The 21,112-nt window shown below is 41.7% G+C and overlaps 1 protein-coding gene and 1 non-coding gene across 5 annotated transcripts in view; one reads left to right on the top strand and one right to left on the bottom strand.

The window, feature by feature from the left end:
* Nucleotides 1-545: 545 nt before the first annotated feature.
* Nucleotides 546-21,112, top strand: part of Slc23a2 (solute carrier family 23 member 2) — a 107,379-nt gene continuing 86,812 nt past the window's right edge. For 2 of the 4 annotated variants that reach the window (XM_047541274.1, XM_047541276.1), the window contains exon 1: nt 546-635. The gene's annotated coding sequence lies outside the window, so the exon portion shown is untranslated. The remainder of the gene's footprint in view (nt 636-21,112) is intronic. The other 2 variants (XM_047541278.1, XM_047541275.1) reach the window with 2 other exon arrangements.
* Nucleotides 17,524-17,596, bottom strand: Trnaa-agc (transfer RNA alanine (anticodon AGC)). The gene has a single exon. It is a non-coding gene; the product is annotated as a tRNA-Ala (tRNA).

Here is a 21,112-nt window from a genome sequence, read left to right as displayed (position 1 = left end):
CTAACACGCTCCCCAGGGAATTCGTCTGCGAAGCCTTGGTCTAGGTTGCGGTGTCTGTATATTGAAATATAATCATGAAACCTCTTCTGCGAGTTAAGAAACCTGACGGCCTAACTGCAGAAGCGGTGAAAATTGTTTTAAAACAACCCAGCCCCTTTGATTCCAGTGCACCGCAAACTGCTAATCACCCTGCTGCGATGGCAGGGCTCAAGGTCCCGCAGATGAAAAAGGGGGCATCTGGAGGGCGAGAGCTCTGCATTCCAGGTGGGTCCCCAGAAGCAGGTGTGACGAGCAGGGTCGAGAAGGGGGGCGAGCTTTCAGCAACCAGGAGGGGAATGAAAGGATCAGGGAGGGGGCGGCGGGCGAGAGGCCCGGGATGCTGGGGGCAGTGCTCCCAAGGGCCAGGGGGCAGCCCCTCCCTCCGGGCAGGCCGAAGGGCGGGGGTCGGGGGCGGGGAGGGAGGTGGGCCCCGGCCGGCGCGGGGGCGGGCGGCTGCGCGGCTCCCCGCCCCCGGCCCGCCCCTCCGCGGCGCCATTTTGCAGGCGGCTGTCGCGGGGACCGGAGGCTGCGGCGGCGGCGGGCACTGCGGCGCTGAGGCGCGGCAGCAGGACCGGAGCCTAGGGAGCTGCCGCCAGGTGAGAGCCAGGCCGTGCGCTCCACGCCTGCCCGCGGGTCGCACCTGCCGGCCGGGCCGCGAGCTGCCCGCTGCGCCCACGAGGCCGGCCTGGCACAGCCCCCGCGCGCTGTCACCAGCCCCGCGGCGCGGCCTGCGACCTCCCACACCACCCTTCTCCGGGGTCCCCGCGCCCGCCGGCCACCAGGGCCCCGCGCCCCGTGATGCCCGGCGGCTCCTTGCCCGTGGCGTCCCGCCGAGCCCGGCCGGGGCTCCGAGGCGCTCACCCTTGCCTGCCGCGGGAGCCACCGCGCGCTCCGGCCCTCAGGCCGCGCTGCGGGGAGGGAAGTGGGGTCCCCTCGGGACGGCTGGCCGTCGCCGCCTCTCCGGGCGCTGCGTCCGCGCGCCCTGGGGTCGCTTCGCTGGTCCCTCTCCAGGTGGTGCGCGCGGGCATCCTCACGGCCCCGGAATTCAGGGCCATGTAGAGGGGCGGCAGCGGTGGGGGGGATGCCTTTTACATTCTTGCTTTCTTTCCTCCTACAAAGCCAGTGCCAAGTAATTTAAGAAACAGCTGCACTGACTTTAGGACCCTTCTCTTTGGTCTGTCCCGTGGGGGGTCGCGGCTCCCCCTCGTTGCCACCTTTCTGGAGAGAGAAATTGACATTTCGAGTGTGATTACTTGAAGGGCGCAGAGTATTTTCCTTCGCTTGACCCTATATATATGGTTGGATGAGTACCTGATAGGAACTCGGCCTACAGGCTGCGGAATTTTAAGCATGACTGATGGGAAATTATCGATCATCAGGGCAAAGGGTAAATGAGGGCAACTGCCGGTGGAGGAAAGTTATCCGTAAGGGTTTTCGGGGCTGGGGCATTTTTAGTAGCTGTTAGTTTTATTTTTGCAGTCCTGGGAGATGGGAGGGGAAAGATGCGGTCCCTGTGACGTTTGGGTCATCTCTTCCCAGAGAAAGCCAAGGCATGTGCGAGGACGTGGGACCGGAGTCCTGAGGCAGCCTTGTTTGAGCTGTCATTAATTGGCCATGTGACCTCCCTCAGCCAGTTTCCTCCTCTCTAAAGAGAAAGGCTAGAATTGGGGGTGGCTGGAACTTTTTTATTTTTATGCTTTTGTATTTGAGCGTTGGTCTCTGACCTCAAGGTTTCCACTTGTCTACAGTGTCTTTTTGCCATTGCACATGGCTTTGCATGCCTGAAGCCTGAAAGTGTTTGACCCTGGTGAGATTTATAAATGGCCCTTTTAGCTCAAAAATTCAGAATTCTGTACTGGCCTTAAGGTTGGCCCTATCAGGGTCTTATGAATGTCTGTTCATTCTTATCACATTCAGAATTTAATAGCTTTTGGGCACTTGTGGGTGTGCATAGTGTAAGCCCTAATGACACACCTGCTGGTTAAAAGAAGGCAGCGGGTGTGCCCAGCTGGCTACGTGTTCCACCTGACATCCTGAGTATTAGTTGGGTGAGGAACTCCTCAGAAAGTTATCTGCTTTCTAGACTGCTTCCTTTGCCAAAATGGTGACCAGCTTCTTTCTGTTAATACTAGGGCATTTTTATTCTGGTTTCTTTACTTGAAAGAGAGTGATTTTTGTGAGAAAATAGGTATTTCAGGAACTTTTTTAGTTGACTTTTTGTTGTTGTTGTTATTGCTTTTTTCGTGGTATCGAAGATTGAACCTAGGGGTGGTCTATAACCGAACAACATCTCCAGCCCTTTTTGTTTTTATTTTGAGAAAGGGTCTTGCTGAGTTGCTGAAGCTGGCCTCAAAGTTGGCAATTCTCCTCCCTCAGTCTCCCAAGTAGCTGGGATTGTTAGGTGTGCACCACCTTACCTGCCTGATAGTTTTTTTTTTTTTTTTTTAAACTTTCTGTCTATGGCACATTAGACTGAGATTAAACATCTGCTAAGATGTTTTAAAAATGCTCATGAAAATACCTGCCTATTATAGAGGATTTTGCCAGTTTTCTTGCCACATTGCCTGTCTCATTTGTGTAGTAGTCTGGTTCACTTTGCATTGCAGAAATGAGTTACGTGTCCTGTACCCTACCACCAATACCTCATTCACTTGTCTGTTTCCCCATTAATTTGGTGTGGGGTGCTGTTCAACAAATCTTTCTTGACTAAAACCCAGTCTTTTTTGTAGTTAAGGAGCCTAAGGTCTACTTTGTTGATTATTGGAATTTCTGAGTTGCTATTGCCATCCTTTTCAGCATCTCTAAAGACAAGCCTGGGCTCCGTCTGGGGACCCATATATGGTACCCCTGGTAGTGTAAGGAATTTTCTCATTTTGGTTAAGGAAATTAAAAGTCAGCATTAATAATTTGCAGTTATATAATGCTTTGTATCTGTAAATTAAAGCTTAAAAAAACTCATTTTTATTTAATCTTCTTAGGCTTTTAAAATTTAAACATCTTACAGCTCTACCCTGTTTCCAGGTCTTGCCCATAAAACTCCCACATACCAGTTGGCTGGTTCTTAAAGCCTGATAACCTCATTAATTCATTTTCACATCCTGCTGTTCTTCCAGTGGTTCTCTCCTCAGAGGGTGAGAGTGACTGGGCTTTCTTTTATTCTTTTATTTCTGCTCTTGGTTAACCTGTGCAGTACTGCCTCAGGGATTAAACGAGCCCTTTGTGTGCCCTGTGGCACTCTTATTTTCTTCCTGGCTTTGCTATTTCTAGCCTGTTATTTTGTCACAGGTTCTAGGTTGTTGGCTCTCCCTTAATTGAGGTCTGCTTTCGGCTTGCGCCTCTCATAGGCCTTTCACACATTTATTTTATTTTTGAGACAGGGCTTTGCTGTTTCCCCAGACCGACGGTGGACCCTTGGGCTCAATCAGTCCTCTGGCTTTAGACTCCTGAGTAGCAGGGACTATAGGTGTGTGCCCCTGCACCCAGCCTTCCACACACTTAATACATTTTACTGCCTGCTTTGTGCAGGGTGGTGTTCTTGGTGGTCAGATGCTGCAGGGATATTCCTGGGGCACATGAAGCACAGACTCCAGTGGGGAAGCAGGCACAGGACCTCATTCTTTGTAGAAGAATCTGGCAGTCTTGGGGCCATTAAGTGTTGGGGTATGAGCTGAAACTTCTGGAAGTTTCAAAGGTCAAGGGAAGTCCAAGTTTAAGGTTCTGGCCAATTTGGTTTCTGGTGAGGGTTCTTTTCTACCTTCTCTTTGAGTCCTCATGTGGCCTTTTCTTGGTGCGCACCCCCCCCCCCTTCTCTCTCTTTTCCTCATATAAATCCATCAAATCCAGTCAGGCTTAGTGAAGTACACCTGTAATCTCAGCTGCTGGGGAGGTTGAGTAGGAGGATCATAAGTTCAAGGCCAGCGTGGACAACTTAATGATATCCTCTCTCAAACAAACCCACAAAAGACAAAAGAACCTGGGGATATAGCTCAGTGTTAGAGTACTTGTCTAGCCTGGGTGAGGGCCTGGGTTTAATCATCAGTCTTATATTAGCAGCTCCCCCTTAAGACCCAATTTAACCTTAATTATGTCCTAAAGACCTTGAGTTCAAATTCAGTCACATTGTGAGGGATAGGGTGTCAACGTGAATTTTAGGTGAAGAGACACAACTCAGTTCATAGCAGAGGGCTTGAGTTATCTTTGCCTCAAGATATGAAGGAAATAAGAATTGTGGATATCTGGGGGAAGAGTCTTCTAAGTGAAAGAGACAGCAGATGCAAAGACCCAGAGGCAGGAGAAAGAGAAAATTTGGTTTTGAGGTCAGATTATATAAGGTCTTGTGGACCATAGTAAGGCCTGCAGACTTACTCTGAAGGGAGTGGGAGCCACTGGAGAGTTTTGAGTAAAAGAGGTCTGTGACCTGATTGAGCTTGTGTGTGTGTGTATTTTGTGTTGGGGATGGAATTCAGGGCCTAGTGAGTTTTAAGCATGTGCTCTACACTGGGCTATACTCCCAGCCCTGATATAGGTTTTAATAAGGGCACTCTGGACATAAATGTGTGAGAAGAGACCAAAAGTAGGGCAGAGCTGGGGGCCACGGGTTAGATCAGCATGATGGTTGGGGGAAGGGAGACAGAAGTGGTAGGATTCTGAGGTGGGGCTGATCTAGATGCAAGGGGAGAGAGGGTTCCTTGTCTGAGCACCTGGACAGAAAGTGGCCCTTAACTTAGATGCCTGAGGAGCAGGTGCAGGGCATATTATGTTGTGATGCCGACCTGATACACCTAATTGGGAAAATGATGTTTCTGGGATTTCCTCCTCACTGGAAATGCCAGTCTTCTAGGGAACTTCTCCTTGTTCTTTGTCTTAATTCTCCCTTCTGTCTCAGGTCTAGGCAGCTTTTAAGGTCCTGCAAGGAGATGCACTCCTTGGACAGTGACTTTCTTTTGTCCACGGTCATTGCCTGTGGGCATCTCTTTGAGTACCTGGTGAAGGTCACCATCTAGGTAGCCATCTTTAGCATATGTTTGGGAAATTTATAGACTTGTGTCACCCCGTCTTCTAAGTTAAGTTCTACTGCAGTTGAATAATATGCACTTCTCTGTAGCAGCCTCTCCAGGCAATAGAGAGCTCCCTAGAAAGATGGACAGTGAGCCTATGTGATAGGGCCAGTGAAGAAATGTTGGTGCCCATGGGTATTGATTATGTGCTGGGCACTAGAGGTCATTATTACTAGCATTAACAAAAAGCAGGCACGGTGTTTTTGGCCTGCTTTTTATCCACAAAGGAACTGGAGCTGGGTATTATCCTTACTTTAATTCCTGGGTCTTGAATTTTGCTCTTAAACTGTGGCCCCCTCAATGATGAGTGCTATTCCCAGATCTTGTCTGAAGTACAGGGTTTCTAGATTCCTGTTGGTATAGTAGAGGTTAGAGAAGCCAGTGTTATTCGGGTGCTGCGTGCTCTGCCCAGCACCTCCTGTGTTCACTAACTATCATTTAATTACAGCAGTCCTCTGGGATAGATATTAACTATTCCCATCTTACAGCTGAGGATGCTGAGGATGTGTAGAGGGAGGACATCTTCTTGCCCAAGGTCGTAGTACTTCTGAGCAGAGTCGGGATTTGACCCCAGGATGATTGCCAAGCACAAAGTTGGATTTTCATTACGCTGTGCGGCTGTGTTCCAGGATGATGTTCAAGGACTTGGGTGACTTGTTCAGATGTGCATTTTAGGAAACTCCAGGGCAGAGTGGAGGGTGCACTGGGAGGAGGCTGAGGCTGAAGGTGAGCAGCAGGGTCCTTCTCTTGCTTCTGTTTGCTACTGCTGGGGGTTCATTTCTCACTGTAGTGTTTTTCTTTATGTATCCCAGCTAGGATCGCTATTAGTTCTCCTATTTTCCGTCAGAATCTTTCATGACTTCCATACCCAACTTCACTCAACTTTTTTCTTTTTATACTGGCTTCCTTTGTTCAAGTAAATGTGTACACATCTCCAGCTTCACTTAACTCAGTTAAATTTGATTAAGTATTTTCTTTTTTCTTGTGCTACGTATCAAACCCAGGGTCACCTTACCACTAATCTACATTTCCAGCCCTATTTTTATTTTTAATTTTGAGACAGGTCTTGATTAGTTGCTCAGGCTGGCCTTGAACTTGTGATCCACCTGCCTTAGCCTCCCGAGTTGATGAGACGGCAGGTGTGTGCCACTCTGCCTGACTTGAATAAGTGTTTTCATTCTGGACCATCATTTCTTTCTTTCTTTTCGTACTGGGGAATAAGTCCAGGGTTGCTTAACCACTGAGCCTCATCCCCAGTCTTTTTTTTAGGGTTTTGCTAAGTTGCTGAGGTTAGTCTCAAATTTGTAGTACTCTTGCCTCAGCTTCCCAAATCACTGGGATTACTGGCTTGCATCACTGCTGAACTATCATTTCATTACAGAGATCTTGTTTTTATGGCTCCGAGAACAATCTTCTCCATCCTGGTTCATACTCAAAAGCACAGTTTCACTGGGAAAAAGCTGTTTCTCACACATTCTGCTTTAGTTGGGATTTCAGCTTCAAACTTGGTTTGACTTCATTGTCTTCTTTGTAGCACTGGCTAAGATTCTTTTCTAGCTCCAAAGCAAATTACCTGGTTCCTGGTTGACTAAAACTTTTCCTTGTCTACATGGTAGATTTCAGATTGGAGAATTTCGTATTTAGAGGGTTTGGAGTGGGGCCTGAAAATTTCTAACAGGTAATGAAAATGCTGATTCCTTGTTCTTAGAAGGTTTTGTTGCAACACAGTCACACTCCTTCAAGAGACCACATAACTGATAAGCCGAAAATATGTACTGTCTGGCCCTTTATGAGGAAAGATTTGCTGATCCCTGCTTCATAGTAAGATAGATGTGATCAGTGCTGACAATTTTCTGTTGAGTTCATACATTTTTTTGTTATCAAGAGCTCTTTATATTTTAAGACACTGCTTCACAAAATATTTTACAAATGTATGGTGTGGGGGAATATGTGAATATTTGGAAATGTTTGGAAATATAACAAGCTAACAAGCGTGACACTTCTTTTAAGTCTTTGTTTCATCTAAAATTAATGTGAATTTCTGTTCTATTCCAGAAACATCAGTGCTTGTTTTAATGAGGCATTTTCCCTCAATCTTTGGGTAAAGTTCATGCAACTAAATAGGTTATGCTTGATCCTTGACTTCATGTTGCTTGAGAAATAAGCCATTAAGATTTGCATTTTTAAGCTGGGTGTGGTGACAAATACCTGTAATCCCAGCAGCTTGGGAGGCTGAGGCAGGAGGATCAAGAGTTCAAAGCCAGCCTCATTAATTTAGTGTGGCCCTAAGCAATTTAGGGAGATCCTGTCCCTCAATTAGAAATAAAAAGGGCTGGGGATATGGTTCAGTGTTAAGCACCCTGGGTTCAATCCCTAGTCCCCCCACCCCCCAAAAAAAAAAATTTGGTCCTAAGTTGCAGATATTTTTGGTAAGCTTTGAATTCAAATCTGTCAAATTTTTTTCTTTCCCACACCTTCTTTATTTGGAGATTTTTATCAGTATTTACCCATATTTTCTCTTAAGTTAAAAATTTTTTTGGTCATGTTTAATCTGATATTCATGTTGGAATAGATATGAGTAAGGATTATTTTCCTCCCAAATTTACATTTTTTTTCCCATTGCCATTTACTAATTCATTCTTATTAGCTTGAAATAACCCTTTAATCATATGATGAATCTGTGGTCCTGTGGTGGGATTTTGTTTTATTCAGTTTATTTATTCTTTTGCCATGGCCTTAACTATTTTAATCTTACTTACCTTATAGTAGGTAATTAATAGTAGGCTTTAATATCTGGTAATACCTGTGTTCAATTTTTCCCTGATATTTTTAAATTTAGAATTTCAGAATACTTTAAATGGGAGATTTCATTAAATGTATGAGTTAATTAGCAGAGTATTGTCTTTTTGTGGTTGTTGTGGGGGTGGATGGGACTGGGATTGAAGCCAGGGCCTATCTTGGTAATATTGATTTGCCTATGAACAGAACAAAGGCAATTTCTTTAGATCTTTCCTAAAATATGGCCTGTAGGTTACTTGTTTATTGTCCTTTATTCAGAATGAGATTATCCCTTCCTAACTGGTATAGGGCAGGTGTACCGCTTACAGGGTATGTCTCTCATAACTGATGCCGGTGTCAGTCAGGAACTTAACACTAGCCAAAATCTTGCCTGGCAAAATAAAAACTTATTTCTTGCTCACATTTTTCTGTGTGGTTCTGTAAATGGAGACTTAGGGATCTGGGCTCTTCTCTCTCATAACACAACTGACTTCACCTTGTGGCCTTGGGCTGACTGTGGAGCTCAGTGCATGTGTGTAGCATTCACAAGGCCCTGGTGTCATCTCCAGCATTGCAAAGAAAAAAAAAAAAAAAAAAAAAGGATGTGGCTTCAAATTTGTATGGAATTTTAGGCATATTAGACATTTTTATGGGCCAGGCTTGGAAGTGGTGTTTTCACTCTGTCTTAGATGTGTGGGGGCTGGGAAATGGAATCTTTTTGTATGCCTGGGAGGAAAATGAAACAGCACAGTATCTGCAATACTACCTGACCAAACTCTGTTGTTGTTATTTTTTGGTTGATTGGAGTTTCTTAGGCCATCATAATTGTGGCAAGTGGTCATTTTGTTGTTGCTGTTTTTACTGGTGATTGAACCCAGGGACACTCAACCACTGAGCCACATCCCCAGCTCTTTTGAGACAGGGTCTTGCTAAGTTGCTGAGGGCCTTGCTAAATTGCTGACACTGGCCTTGAATTTGTGATCTTCCTTCCTCAGTCTCCTGAGTTGCTAGGATTACAGGTGTGTGCCACCACACCTGCCTCATTATTCTTATTATTCTTGTTTCTTATTGGAATGATATTGTATATAATCTTTAATGGTACTGAAAAAGTGTCCTCTTGTCGATATCCTTTTCACCGAATTACAATGTCAATACCATACCTAGTGTTCTAATGAGCAAAGCCCATCGCCTTGACATTGACTGAAATCCTTGGTGAAATCTGTTGCTGTTATTGTGGTAATTCTCCATGTAGTAGTGTTTCCCTGCTGATTTGAGAATGATCTCAAGTTATTGACCAGGAGGAATTTGTCCACCTCTGTCTTTCTTCAGGTTCATCCCAAGGGCTTTTATTTTTTAGCCCATGCTGTTGTATAGTACAGCTGCTTACATCTTTTGTATCAGAGATTCTTTGGAAATGTTCTCTCCCTCAAAGAAGTTTTATGGGTTTTTGTTTCTCTTCCTTTATTCTTGCATCCATGTGAAAGATCAATGGAGTGTGTTAGTAATGTCAGTTGCTCTTTCTTCCTTCTCTCCTGGGTCAGCACACCTAGATGCTTTTGAGGTTCTCTATTTTCTGCCTGCTAACACCCAGTGTGAGTTCCAACCCTGCATTTCCAAACTGCCCATCCTGAAGCCCTGCATTCCCCCACTGCTTTCCAGTGTGATTGGTGCAGTGTGTGTGTGTGTGTGTGTGTGTGTGTGTGTTTGTACCCGCGCCCCCCCCCCCCCCCCCCCCCCGGCACCTTATGGGGTCTGCTATAGACTCCACTGCAGGGAACAAGAATTTAGTGGGAGCAGGAAGCTCCTCTGAGCTCATAATAGTGGCAAGTGGTCACTTTGCAGAAGCCTGGGAGGTAGGCTGAGTAGGGAATCTGTTTTATTACTACAGGTGCTCTGTCAAAACACATAGGGTCACCAGGCCCAGTGGCTCATACCTGTCATCCCAGTGACTGAGGCAGGAGGATCAAAAGTTCAAAGCCAGCCTCAGCAGCTTAGTAAGGCCATGTCTCAAAATTAAAAAAATAAAAAGGACTGGGGATGTGACTCAATGGTTGAGAACCTGTGGGCTCAATCCCTGGTACCAAAACAAACAAACAAACAAGAATAAAACTACACAGGGTCAGGTTCCATTTTCCTGGTGTTTGGTTCAGTGCTTCCTTATGGTGATATGTCACAGTGCCTTTAACTTTCTTTCAGTTTTCATTTCTGACTCTGAAATCTCATACTTATTGTTTTATTTCTTGAGGTGTCTTTCAACTCCTAAAATATATTTTTCAGACAGTTTTGACTGACCCACTTTTTTTTTTTTTCTTTGTTTTTTTTTGGGTGCTAGGGATCGAACCCAGGGCCTTGTGCTCATAAGGCAAGCACTCTACCGACTGAGCTATCTCCCCAGCCCCAATTTTATTTTAATTTTTTGGCGGTTCTGGGGATTAAACCCAGGGCCTTGTGCTTGCGAGGCCAGCACTCTACCAACGGAGCTATCTCCCCAGCCCCCACTTTTCTTTGATATATATATGCATGTATGTAGATAGATATCTTGATGTGCTTACCAAAATTTTGTAAAATATCCACATCAGTATATGCTATGTGTTCTACACATTCCTATTTCATGAAAAAAATAAACTTGGTTATGACACCTTAAATTGATTGAAATACATAGCTCTGAAATAAAGCCTTTGAGTAAGAAATGTTATTGAGTCATACTTTCCTATGAATAAGGAACCGCATGACTTTCTGTGGGAAAGGCAGGAGGTACTACTGATGTTCAGAATAATACTTTAAAAAAAACTCTGTTGAGATAATTTGTGTACCATAAAATTCACCCACTCCTTTGTATTTTATTTTTTATTGTTTTGGTATTGGGAATTAAACCCAGGAACACTGAGCTACATCCCCAACTCTTTTTATTTTTTGAGACAGGGTCTCACCGACTTGCTTAGGGCCTTGCTAAATTGTTGAGGCTGGCCTCAAACTTGGAATCCTCCTGCCTAAGCCTCCTGAGTTACTGGAATTACAGGTGTGCATCACTGCACCTGGCAAAATTGACCCCTTTAAAAGATATGCTTCAGTTGTTTTCAGCGTATTCCTTGAGTTTTGTAATCACTTCTCATTGCAGAGCATATTTGCCCTGTACCCATTTGCAGTCACTTCTCATACCCTTGCCCCAGCCCCTGGAAACCTCTGATCTAGTCTATTTCTATAGATTCACCTAATCTGTACATGTAAATGGCATTTTATGTTATGGGGCCTTTTGCAGTTCACTTTTTCACAGCATAATGTTTTCAAGGATTATCCATGTTGTAGCATGTGTCATTACTTCCTCATGATTGCAAATAATATCCAACCACATTTTGTTTATAAATTAATCAGTTGGTGGGCATTTGCATTATTGTCACATTTTGGCTCTTATAAATAATGCTGCTATGAACACTTGTAAACAGATTTTTGTGTGGTCGTGTTTTCATTTTCTTGGAAAATGCCTAGAAGTGGAATTACTGGATCATATGATAATTCTATGTTTAACATTTTGAGGAACTGCCAAATTTCCAAAGTGGGGCATCAGTAATAGTGAGGGTTCCGATTTCTGCACATCCTCCCCAGCATGAATTATTGTCTGTCCTTTTAATTAGTCATCTTAGCAGGTGTGCATTGGTTTTGATTTCCATTTCCCTAGTGACTAATGAGGTTGAGCACCTTTTCATGTGCTTATTGGCCAGTTTGTGTGCCGCGTTTGGAGAAATGTCTATTCCTTTGCCCATTTTAAAGTTGGGTTACTTTTTATTAGGTTATAAAAATTCTTAATAGAATTAAGCACTTAAATCTTAACTTTTTTCTTTTTGTACTAGGAGTTGTACCCACAGTTGCTTAACCACTGAGCTATGTCCTTAGCCCTTTTTACTTATTTTTTATTACTTCGAGACAGGACATTGCTAAGTTGTTTAGGGCCTCATTAAGTTGCCAAGGCTGGCCTTGAACTTTTCATCTATCCTCCTGCCTCATCTTGAGCTTCTGGAATTACAGGTGTGTGCCTCTACACTTGACTTCAAATCTTAATTAATTTTTTTGTACTGGGGATTGAACACAGGATGTACTTAACCACTGAGTAACATCCCAGCTGCGCTGCCCCCTCCCTGCCGCCTTTTTAAATTGTTTTTTATTTTGAGACAGGGCCTCACTAATTTACTGGACTTGTGATCCTCCTGCCTCAGCCTCTGGAGTTGCTGGAATGCAGGTGTGCACCACCACGACCAACTAAATCTTAATTCTTTTTTTGGGTGGGGAGGGAACCGGAGATTGAACTCGGGCATTGGACCACAGAGCCACATCCCAGCCCTATTTTTCAACTTTTTTTTTTTTTTTTTTTTTTTGGTGGCGCTGGGGATCAAACCCAGGGCCTTGCGAATTTGAGGCAAGTACTCTTACCAACTGAGCTATATTCCCAGCCCCCTAGTCCTATTTTGTGTTTTATTTAGAGATAGGGTCTCACTGCATTGTTCAGGACCTTGCTTTTATGCTGAGGCTGGCTTTGAACTTGCTATTTTCCTGCTTCAGCCTCTCGAGTCCTGGGATTATAGGCATGCACCCCCGCCCAGCCTTTTATCTAATTTTTTGAAATTGATTTAAAAAAAAAAATTTTTTTTTTGTTGCTGTCAATGAACCTTTATTTATTTATATGTGGTGCTGAGAATTGAACCCAGTGCTTCACACATGCTAGGCATGTGCTCCACCACTGAGCCACAACCCCAGCCTTTGAAACTGATTTTTAAAAAATTTTTGTTGGGCTGTTGTAGTTATACATAATAATGGAGTTCATTTCCATTTATTTTTTATTGCTTGTGCTTTGGGGTGTCATATCTAAGGAGCCACACCTGATGCAAGGTCATAAAGGTTCACCCCTCATTTTCTTCTGAGAGTGTTATAGATTAACCCTTAGACTTCTACAATCCATTTTGAGTTACTTTTTTACTGTGTTGTGCAGTAGGGATCCAGCTTCAGTCTCTTACATTCTTCTACAGTTGTCTCAGTACCACCTTGTAGAAAAGACTTCTCTTCCTCTTACTGAATTGTCTTGACCCACTTTGTTGAAAATTCCATGTTAAGGTTTATTTCTAGAATCCGAATTATCTTCCTCTATTCTATAGTTTATCTTTATACCAGTGTTTATGTGTGCCCTATTACTGCACTATTTTAATGACCATGACTTTTATTAAGTTTTGGAATTGGAAAGAGCAAGTCTTTCAGTTTTTTTTTTTTTTTTTTTTTTTTTAATTTCCAAGATTGTTTTGGCTACTCTGGGTCCTGTGTATTTCTATATGAATTTCAGGATTTGTCAGTTTTGGCCAAAAAGGCAGATGGGATTTTGATAGTGACTTTATTCAACTGGTAGATCAGTTTGGGTAGTATTATCAAGACTTTTTCTTTTTTGATGCTCTGGGAATTAAACCCAGAACCTCATGCATGCTAGGCCTGTGCGTTACCACTGAGCTATACTCTCAGCCCCAAGAATAATGTAGTTTTAACTGAAAAATTTCATGAGACAATATTTATGTGCACTAGGAGCAATGCATTCTGATATTTTCTTCTAGCCTAGTCTGTTCCATTTCATTTTTTAAATTAAATAATTGCTTCACAGTAGCTAAGCTCTGAAACCAACCCACGTGCCCTTCAACAGATGAATGGGTAAAAAAAATGTGCATACATACACACACACAATGGAATATTACTCAGTCATAAAGAAGAATGAAACTATGGCATTTGCTAATAAATGGATAGAACTGGAGACTGTTACGCTAAATGAAATAAGCCAATCCCAAAAAACCAAAGCCTGAATGTTTTCTCTGATATGCGGATACTAATACACAATAAGGTGGGGAGGGAAGAATTAGAAGTTCATTGGATTAGATAAAGGGGAATGAAGGAAAGGGAGAGGTTGCGAATAGGAAAGACAGTAGAATGAATCCGCCATAACCTCCTAAATTCATATATGAATACATGACCAGTGTAATTCCACATCATGTACAACCACAAGAATGGGAAGTTATACTCCGTGTGTGTATAATGTGTTAAAATACACTCTGTCATGTGTATCTGAAAGGAACAAATAAATATTTGCTGGATTCATCCCATTGAATTGATATTCTCATGAGTCATTTATTATTTAATGTTTGAAAATTATGCTTGAAAATCTGTGGCCCTCAACTTTTTTTTTTTTTTTTGGTACTGGGAATTGAACCCAGTGCTAAACCACTGAGCCACATCCCCAGCCCATTTTATTTTTATTTCGAGACAGGGTTCACTAAATTGCTTATGGCCTCACTAAGCTGGCTTTGAACTTGTGATCCTCCTGCCTTGGCCTCCCCAGCTGCTGGGATTATATAGAGGTCTGTATGACTGAGCCCCTCAGTGGTCTTCAACTTTGATAGTAGATTGGAATCATCTAGGGAACTTTTTGTTTTGTTTTTGCAATATTGGGATTGAATACAGGTATACTCTACCTCTGAGGTACTTCCCCAGCCCTTTTTCATTTTGAGATAGGGTCTTGCTGATTTGTGTAGACTGACCCCTTAACTTGTGATCCTCCTGCCTCAACCTCCCAAGTAGCTGCGATTACAGGCATGCCCAGCTCATTTGGAGAACTTTTAAAAACTATGGATGCCTGTTGTCAACCCTGAGACAGGTGTAGTTGATTAGAAGTTCAACCGGAGCTTTGGAGTTTTTACACATCTTGTGGGTGATTTCAGTGTGTAGCCAGGATTGAGAACCCTTGTAGAAAATCAGTGAAAGCTGAGGTATTTACCACTTTTTGTGGTGCTGGAGATCTAACCTAGGGTGTTGTGCATGCTACACTAATACTCCACCTCTGAGCTAACCCCAGATATTTACCACTTTTAAAGCTTTGCATAGTTGACTGATCATAAGTTGGGATGGAAATGTGCATGCACATTGCTAATTATAGAGTCTCCTGTATCTTTGGTGATGCATGTATTGAGAGGTCTGGTTGAGCACTCTCTCTACTTAATATGATCACTGATGACGTTCTCCCAAGAAATTTAATGATTTTACATTTGATTTCGCTGTGGGTGTATAGAGTTGTCCTGTTCTACATAGAGAACAAAGATAGAACAGAGTGCCTGGAGAGTGTCATTTCTCAGAAACTTTTGTGTACTTTGCCAAATTTTGTAATCAGAAATGGATTGAGAAAAATATGCAGGAAATCCACAGCTATTTTTAGGAATTGTCATATAGAGAACACTGAGGCTATTGGTTAGAGTAACTATTGAAATACTTGAAACTGTTGGTTAGAATTGTTCAGAATTAAGAGTAGAAAAATACCTGAAAGTGGGACTGGCAATCCTTTCTTGCTGATAGTAAGAAATATTAGGATTGTGGTAAAAATATTGTGTGGAAAGTAGCTTATTTTACTCATTGAGTATTTGTCCCCCCCTGCCCCCTCCCCCGCCTGGTTTTATCTATCTATATATTTTTTAACTTTTATTGATTTATTTTAATGTGCTGAGGATTGAACCCCACGCTAGGCAAGCCACAACCCCAGCCCTTCTGGTTATATTTGAAAGTAAAATTTCTCTGTATATGTATGAATGTACACACACACAATGTGTATCTGTATTTGTTTCAAAATGAAGATCATATGGGTGCTTTTTAAATGTCTTTACTTAGCAGTGTGTCTTAGGAACATGACTGAATCATTAAATAGTTCTTTAAATCATGATTTTTAACAGCTCATTTGCGCTGAATGCATCATGGTTTACTTGACGAATCCTTCTTTAGTTGGCTCTATAGCTTATGTTTTTTTTTTTTTCTGTGAATGACATAATACAATGGTAATCAGCCTTGTGTATAAATCTGTGTGCACTTTTCTGGTAATTTCATTAAAGTTTTGAAAGTGACATTATTTGTATCTTTAAGGCTTTAACATATATAACATACATAGACGCTACCACCTACTTTCATTCAAGTTAATGTACTGTGAATTACTGCCATTTTTTTTTTTTTTCCACTTTTTCCCATTTGGGCAGAAAGTAGACTCACCATGTTTATTTTGCTTTTTTTAAAAAATATATTTTCTTTCAGTTGTTGATGTACCTTTATTTTATTCATTTATTGATGTGTGGTGCTGAGGTCAAACCCAGTGTCTCACACATGTCAGGCAAGTGCTGTACCACTGAGCCACAACCCCAGCCCTTATTTTGCTTTTCTTTTGATTACTAGTGAGTTTGAACCCTTTTAAATAATTCCTTTGATATTTTATTCAGCTCATTCATTTACTTTATAAGTTTTTCTAGTCTCCTGTTTACCTTTTTTCCTTGTGATTTGTTTCTTTTATATCAAGGATATTACTCTTAAATGTTATAAATATTTCCCCCATTTTGTCTTGTAATTATTTTATGGTTCATTGGGGAAATAAATTTTATTTGTAGTTCATTTTTCTTGGGTTTAGTTTTCAAATTGAGTCTCAGTTTTCATATCTTAAAGTTTCAGAAGAATTTTTTAAGGCTGAATAAAAATCTTAAGCACATGATTTTATTTAAAGTAATTTTTATGTTTCATATTTGCTTGTGTCCTAAAATATGATAGATATAGCTAGCTAACACCTTTGAACATTGGGGGGAAAAAGAAAATCTTGAACTTAATTACTTTTCAGCATCATCGTCTCAGTAAATGAGAACTTCCAGAGATTGGGTATTCCAAATAGCAAGAAAAGGTGCCAGGTATCATTTACCGATTTTCCACTCAAGCTTTAAGTTGGATACTTCTGGTGTTTAGTTCCTTTGGGTGCAGAAAATGTTTGTTTTGGGTTGATGGAGCTTTTTTGCTGTAATTCCTTAGTTTTGCTCCAGTTTAGAATTACAAAGTAAAATTTTGAGAATTTTGCATCAGACCTAGATGACAGCCTTAAATAACTCTTTTTAATGTTATCCTTTAGGCTTGTTATTTAAAAAATGAGCCTCCATTTGTATTCCAGGTCTCTGGAAACACTTGTCTCAACTAGGTTTTAGGACTCATTTGTCTTTCTGACTCCTTGAGGTTGTATAGGGAAGTTAACATTTGCAGCTTTCCTGGCGTCTGGTATGGTGGGGCACAGAGCTCAGCGCCCTCTGTACACACCATGGCATTTTCCTCCAGACGCTTTTTAATGAGAAATGAGACCCATCTGCGTTCTGTTTCTAGAGCTGCTTCCAGCTGCGTGTGAGTCCTTCCTGTCTGTGCCCTCCACTATCCATGGAGGGAGGGGCTGCCAGATTCTGAGCTTTGTGTTCATTCCTTTACCCATCTGTGCTGTCGCAGTCCCTGGGCATGGTGCTGGATTGAATGTGGGGGCGCAGCTGGGAGGAGCAGCCTGCCCGGTACTCAGGCAAAACCATTTCCAGGTCTTCCTAGTTCTGAGTTCAAGATTCTGACCCCAGGTCACAGTGGTACCCCAAGATATTTTGGAAAAGGTTTTAGGAAGTTCTGGGGTTAGTTCACATAAAATAGCCTTTGTAGCATAGTTGAAGTGCTTGTTCATATGCAGAGGCACAGTTAAGGGGAAAGCAGAACCATTTGTGTTACTGAGTGTGACTTATTACCCCTGGTAATTGCTATTGGACCTTTTTTTTTTTTTTTACTTTTGTCTTTTTTTTTTTGGTGGTGGTGCTGGGGATTGAACCCAGGGCCTTGTGCATGCTAGGCAAGCACTCTACCAACTGAGCTACATCCCCAGCCCCTACTTTTGTCATTTTTGTCAGTAATATAAATTGGGGAATTTCTCCTCCCCACCCCCCCTCCTCTTGCGATCGAACCAGGAGTGCTTGACCACTGGGCCACATTCCTAGCTCTCTTTATTTTTTATTTTGAGACAGGGTTTCACTAAATTACTGAGGGACTTGCTAAGTTGTGTGGCTGGCTTTGAACTTGTAATCCTCCTGCCTTAGCCTTCTGAGCCATTGGGATTACAGGTGTGTGCCCCTGCACCTGGCAAAATTGGGGCACTACTTCTTAGACCCTTCACATAATTAGGATTGGCCAAGCCTCCATTTCCTCCCCTCTCCTCTCTCCTGTCTTTCTAGAATTGGAAGTTTATTATCCCATTTTAAACATGGGATTAAACATGCTAAGGAAAGACATCTTTAATTTTTTTGAAGATACATAATTAATTGTGCCAAGTTAAACTTTGAGCATAATTATTTTTAGTGACTTGTTCTATATATGTATTTATGAATTTTAAACTGAAAAAATCACTAATATAATGCATGTTCATTAGTAACATATAAAGCAGAATGGCAGTCTTAACACCCTTTGGAAATCAATACTTAGGTATAGTCACAGTCAATACTTAGGTAAGTGTCCTACTTTGCCTGACTTGTTGACCAAGGTGGTATTTATAAAAGTGGAAATGTTCTGCCTTCCCTGCCCCTGTCCTAAAAAACATGGGACTGTTTTCCCATGTCATTAGCAGTGAACTACACAATGATGATAGCATTTTATTATAAAGTACCCTGATATTAGTTTATTTAGGCAGTCCTTAAATATCGGACATTTACTTGTTTTGCAACTAAAGTGAATACAGTTATACTTATCTGGTGATTTTCATAAAACAGTGATTTTGGATGTGTACTTTTAGAGGAATAGATGTTAAACATTTAAAAAATTTTTTTGATACTGGGGATTAAACATAAGGGTGCTTAACCAGTGAACCACATTCCCAGTCCTTTTTTTTTTAAATTTTGTGACAGGGTCTCACTAAGTTGCTTAGGTTCTCACCAAGTTGTTGACTCAAACTTATGATCCTCCTGTCACAGCCTCCCAAGCTGCTTGCATTACAGGCATGCACCACTGCACCTGGCTTAAAGTGATTTTTGACCAAAAACATCTAGCTGCAAATGATGACTGTTCTGTTGTTGTAGTGGGGTGTGACCTCCTAAGTGTGGAAGTGATAGGAGGAATTGCAGAAAGAGATTAGATTTGACTTCAGAAATATTTTTAAAATGACCTTTGTTTCAAGTGGTATGAACAAATGGCACCACAACCAAGGGTTAACTTTAGGAGCTCTTGGTCCTAAAACTCCAACACCTACTGAAAAAAAAAAATGGGTAAAAGGCACTTAGAGTTCATAAAAGAAGACACATGGATCAAAGGACTCAAGATTGGAACCAGCTGTCATTCTTTCATGTCAAAAATTTTTGTTTCTTTTTAAATGAAGTAGAAATGACAAGAGAAGTTTCCTTCTCTTATGCTTTGTCCCTTTTATTATCAGTTTTTCCTGAGGAAATTGGGAAGCTTTCCCATTTCTTACCTGGAAGGTTGGGGAATAATTGACTTGCAGACTAGTCTGAGCCTGCATCTTTTTTGAGGCTGTTTCATTGCTTTTGTAATTTTCTCTACTTATTGTTTTTGTCCAAGTTTTCTTTTTTGCAGCGTTGCAGATCAAACTCAGGGCTTATACATGCTAGACAACTGCTCTACCACTTGTAGAACTCTACCCAGCTCAGCCTTGTTCAGGTTTTCAAAAAATAGTTTTCCTAAAAAAATTGCCAATTGCATCATGAGTTCCAAGTATACACCTGTGTTGTGTTGTGTTTTGGTATTAGAAATTTAACCCATGGGCACTTTATTTTTTCTTTGGAAATAGGGCCTCACTCAGTTACAGAGGTTGACCTCAAACTTGTGATCCTCCTGTCTCAGCTTCCAGAGTCACTGGGAGTACAGGCATGTGCCACTGTGCCCAGTGTTGTTAAATAGAAAAGCATTAAGAGTAGGTAGTGTGTTGTGTTTGTCCTTGTTTTCTAAAGGTATCTTTGACAGGTACAGGAAGTACTTCTAATTTGCATTAAATACGTTTTAGTTCTTGTTTTGTAAATCAGGAGGTGGTGTTGGTCAACTTTTTTGGCCTTTGCTGAATTGGTAACAGTGATTTGACAGCTCAGAGATGCCACTCTGTGGATGGTATGGGCCCTGGGATTTTTTCCCTCCTGTTTTTGAAACATTTTACATCCCTTTTTAAGGAAAATGAGAGTCATTTTCAGAGATTTAGGTGAAAGTCAGTGGTGGTGTTAAGTAACTTGGTAAAAGACAAATATGGCAATTTGGTATTATTTCTTTCCCAAATTTTTGGTGATTTTTGTTTATTTTCTCTATGAAATCAAAGTCTGGAAACCACAGCATATTCAGGTAGGATATCTCTTACCCTAAATTCTTGAGTCTGGAAGTGTTTAGATTTCTTTTTTTAATATTTACATATACATAGTGAGAAACCTTGGGAATGAAACCCAAATCTACACACAGAATTCATTTATGTTTCATATATACATTATACATAGAGCCTGAAGGTAATTTTTCTTTCTTATACTAGGGATTAAACCCAGGGCTTTGTGCATGCTCTACCAATGAGCAACACCCCCAGTCCCTGAAGGTAATTTTATACAGTATATTAAAATAATTTTGTGCATTAAAGTTTCATGACGTGGAATTTGCATGCCAAAAGTTTCAGATTTTGGATTTTTGGATTGGAGATGCTTAACCTTGTAGTACTTTTACAAACCCTAATTATGAAGCAACAGAGTGAGCGGCTTGTGAGTTTAGCATAGCCTTCATGGGGGAAACCGTCAGGTGTCCGACCTTGTTCTCCCAGCGATGTTCCTTTGGCCTGTCTAGGGGCCTGGGCTTTGATCTCAGTGCTGTGGCCTTGTGTGTGAAGGTCAAGTTTTCATGTTTCCAGAGCCTGGTCGCGTCTATGAAGGGGAGGGGCATTCTGCCTGTACTCTGATATAAGTTCAAGGGTGCTTGTTCACTGATAACCCAGTCTTATTTTTGTTTGTAGAGTGGTTCCTCCTGCTTAACTCCTTTCTCAAAGATTCCTTTCTCAAAAGTGCATTTGTATTTTTGCAGTATTAGAACTTCTGACCTAGTTCTGTGTTTTGGTCTCAGATTCTTGTTCAGTGGAATAGGAGGCCAAGTCTTTCCACTCATCTTACTAACCAGCATAGAAAAATACTTTCCAAAAATAAGGCTTTAAGGAGTTATTTTCATGTGGTCTTTTAGAATTTTTCTAGATTTGCAGCTAAAGTGACACTTTTTTTTTATTTGAAATTTTACCCTCATGGAACTTTGTTGTTAAATATGTATGTATATTTGGAAAAATCTAACTTGTCAGAATTGTGTAAAGTAAATTGGGAAGACTGAACAATCTCTTCTACTCCTCTCTCCCACATCAAGGCAACTTGATGTGCATCTTTGCC

This window comes from Sciurus carolinensis, chromosome 2 (assembly GCF_902686445.1).
Source record: "Sciurus carolinensis chromosome 2, mSciCar1.2, whole genome shotgun sequence".
Taxonomy (NCBI): domain Eukaryota; kingdom Metazoa; phylum Chordata; class Mammalia; order Rodentia; family Sciuridae; genus Sciurus; species Sciurus carolinensis.
Note: the sequence above shows the minus strand (reverse complement) of the source record. Positions and strands in the feature narration are given on the sequence as shown.